Source organism: Leuresthes tenuis, unplaced genomic scaffold (genome assembly GCF_036924035.1).
Source record: "Leuresthes tenuis unplaced genomic scaffold, fLeuTen1.0.hap1 SCAF_17, whole genome shotgun sequence".
Taxonomy (NCBI): Eukaryota; Metazoa; Chordata; class Actinopteri; order Atheriniformes; family Atherinopsidae; genus Leuresthes; species Leuresthes tenuis.
The window spans coordinates 28,823,769-28,827,930 of NW_027325371.1; positions in this window are offsets into that span (position 1 = coordinate 28,823,769).

Consider the following 4,162-nt stretch of genomic DNA (forward strand, 5'->3'; position numbering starts at 1 on the left):
TTAAAGTATGCCCAAATCAATGACTTTTCAGTACTTAACTGACCAAACAAGATGTTCTTGTGAAAAATTTAAAACATAATTTAGGTTTGTTAGCTCTGAGACCCTGGAGGAAATGTTTATGCCTAAATATCTAATATTTCCTGACTGTAAAGTGATTGCAGGTATATTCTGAACCCTACAGTTAATGGGCAGAACTGTGGTCTTAGACCAGTTGATAGAGTAGTCAGAAAGTGCTGAGAATTTATTTATGAGTGTGATCGTGTGTGTGAGAGACGTCTGTGAGTTCTGAAGGAAAAGTAATACATCATCAGCATAAAGACTTATTTTATGCTCAATATTTTGGGATTGGATGCCTTTAATATTTCTATCTTGTCTGATAGAAGCTGCTAAAGGTTTGATGAAAAAAGCAAAAAATGAGGAAGAAAATGGGAAACCCTGTCTTGTACCTCTCTGCAGACTGAAGCTTGGAGAAGTTTGATCATTTGTCCTGACACTTGCATTTGGGGAGCTATATAATATCCTTATCCATTTGATGAAGTGTGACCCAAACCCGAATTTGTTTAATGTTGCGAATAAAAATTTCCAGTTCACTCGATCAAATGCTTTTTCTGCATCTAGAGAGTCGATTGTGGTTTCCAACTTGTTGAAGGTAGAATAGTCTATGAGATTAATGATCCGGTTTGTGAACGAACTGTTGTGCCTACTGCTCTTCAGCCTGTCAAATGAAACGTAGAATTTGAAACGTGACAAATGAACAAAGACCCAAGGAGTTGAGTCATAAACGAATCAATACTGTTTCCTGTGCGAGGACCCGTCAGCCGAGGAGTTGAGTCGTGAACGAATCAATACTGTTTCCTGTCCTGCTGACTGAACTTATGAAGCTGCCGCCTGCCATGTGGTGAGGAAGGCTACTGCATGAAATTGAACAAATCACTCACTGAGACAACTCGTTACTCCCGAGTCATATAAAAAATTAGTTCATATCGAACAAATCGCTCACGAACGACACATCACTATCTATTTGACGAGTTATGCATGAATTCGGATTTTGCAATAAAATTAATTCCTTCTCTCAAACCAAGTTCAAACTGCTTTGTCCTTCATATTTATCTACTTCTAATCTAGTTTCAACAATAAACAACACTGTATTTTGTAGTATGAAAAAGAACCAGACCTAATTTTCAGCAATAAGCTTCTCTCCAGGAGATATGAAAGAATACAGATTTTGCTATAAAATGAAATCCTTCTATCAAACTTACTTAAAACGGTTTGTCCTTATTTCTTCACTTCTGATGAAGTTTCAACAATAAACAACAAACTTTGTATTATGAGAAAGAACCAGACTCATTCTTCAGGAATCCGAAAATAAGCTCTATTTTACGAGTTATGCACGAATTCGGATTCTACTATAAAACGAATTCCTTAACTCAAACCAAGTTAAGACTGCTTTGTCCTTCATATTTATTCATGTCTAATCAAGTTTCAACGATAAACAACGTTGTACTTTGTAGAATGAGAAAGAACTTCTTCAGCAATAAGCATCTCTTGACAGATGACGAAATACAGATTTCGCTATAAAATTAATTCCTTCTATCAGCCTGACTTAAAACTGTTTGTCCTCCTTATTTATCCACTTCAAATCAAGTTTCAACAATTAAAAAAATGTTGTAGTTTGAGAAAGAACAACTTAATCTTCAGCAATCAGTATAAAAAGAGGGTAAGAAAAGGTGCAAATGCCAACCATACATCACTAAAAGGTGGAGCGGAAGTATTCGGCTGCAAGTAGGTGGGAATGTTCGACCATAATTTGTAAAAAGCGGGTAAGAAAAGGTTCGAATGCCCGACTATATATTAACAAAAGTGGGAGGAGAGGTCTTCGGATGAGAGTGGGTGAGAATTTCCAACCATAATCTATAAAATGCGGTGAAAAAAAAGGTGTGAATACCCCATAGAACACTAAAAGGTGAAGCGGAAGTGTTCGGCTGCAAGAAGGTGTGAATGTCAGACCATAGTTGGTAAAAAGCGGGTAAGAAAAGGTTAAAATACCCAACTGTACACAATCAATAACGGGAGCGGAGGTGTTAGGCTACTAAAAGATGTGAAAGTCCGACCCTGGTTTGTAAAAAGCAGGTAAGAAAAGCTGCGAATGCCCGACAATGTATGATTAAAAGAGGGAGCGGAGGTTTTCGGCTGCAAGAAGGTCTGAATGTCCAACCATAATTTGTAAAAACCGGGGAAGAAAAGGCTCGAAAGCCCGACTATACACAATCAAAAGCGGAAGCGGAGGTGTTCAGCTGAAAGAAGGTCTGAATGTCCATCAATAATTGCTAGAAAACATGAAAGAAAATTTTCGAATATCAAACCACACATGATCATAAGTGGGAGAGGAGGTGTTCAGCTGCAAGAAGGTGTGAATTTCCACCCATAATTACTGAAAAATGGGTAAGAAAAGGTGCAATTTACCTCTTCCTTATTTTTTGTTTTTTCGTTTGGTGTCATCTGACATCTTTGATTTGCATGGTGCAAAGATTCAATTCTTCATAATGGTCCCCGTACCCAGGAGCCGCCGGTGTAACGTGTGCCACTGTACCCACAACCTATCAGGCTCTGTGGTTAGAGTGGGTCCTCCAATAACCTTCCATTCCTAATCTCGCCGCTCCGTACCCCCCATGCTCCCTGGGCGCTGAGTGTGTCACCCCGTGCATGTGTGTGTTCAACAGGTGCCAACCTGGATGAGTCAGATGCGGAGAGTCATTTCGTGTGACTACATGACAATAAAGTAATCTTAATAAAGTCATCTTAGTTACTTACATTGATTCTTTACCATTCAAATGGTTATTAGTATGCCATGAGAGACCCAGAGGAAACAAGTTTTGCTTTTTTGATATTTTTATGATAATTTAAGTATTGTGGTTGAAAGAAACATACTGCAACAATTTTTTTTCAAAAACATTGTTTATTTATTTTTTCTGGACTGTCCCTTGTGGTGGACATCGGGTCTTGTTTGATATAAAATGTAATGATGTAATGTTATAATACCGAATTCATTTTCATGTGGATTTCTTTTAAAAAATCTTCTTATTTCATAAACATTAAAATAGATGAAGACATCTGAATGATCTGGCTATTTTACATGAGGGAGGAAATCAGCACATTTCTGTCTGACCTATACTATCGCAATTTCTCACTGTCAACTCTTCAAACTACCAAACAGGGTTAGTTAAACATGGCACCAAAATAAACACATATTTACTGGAATATCCTTACTGGTACTCCCCACAATAAACATTTGAACAAGAATTTAAACTTAGCAGAACACCCAACAATGTTTGAATACTCAAATTTACGGCATCACATACAGCTCCAAATCACAGTGTATCATGAATGGTACAACAGGAAACAGTTTTTGGCCTTTGAAACACACAGAAACATGTTATGCTTGATGCACTTGACATATGTGTCCCCTTTGCATCCCTCTCTTCTGCACCGTGATGAATGAGCAGCCTCCTCCATCTTTGGCAAATGGACTGCCCTGTATTTTTGGACATTGGCATTGGGCTGAGGTTCAACAGCCCTCCTCTTCTTTGTTGGAATGTACTCTTCATCAGTACTCATCTCTTCATCATCACTGGCCACATTGTCAGCCTTGTGATCTCCCTGTGCCTGAGCAATCATCTCCTCAGCCAGCAGCAGTTTGAAGTCGAAATACTGCAGCCTCTCTTTCTCTGGTTTTCCAGAGACTTGGTGGTCTGACCTGTACTCGATCCAGCTGCCAGGTCAACAAAATGCAGGTCCATTTTCTTGTGCGGCTTGACATTGGATAGAAGCTGATCATGCGGTCGCACAAACCGAAGCCGCCCATGTTTTTGTTGTATTCAGCTACAACAGCTGGTCGAGGCACAGTAACATGGAGCTTCTCTTTTGTTGACCATCTCATGCAACTGTCCTGGGGCTGTATCCCACGGACAGTGGAGGCCATCAAGACTGCCTTGTTATCCTGTCACTTTGTCACGGCAACCTCAGATGGTTTTTTAACAACCATTTCAGATTTACCTCTTCCTTATTTTTTGTTTTTTCGTTTGGTGTCATCTGACATCTTTGATTTGCATGGTGCAGAGATTCAATTCTTCATAATGGTCCCCGTACCCAGGAGCCGCCGGTG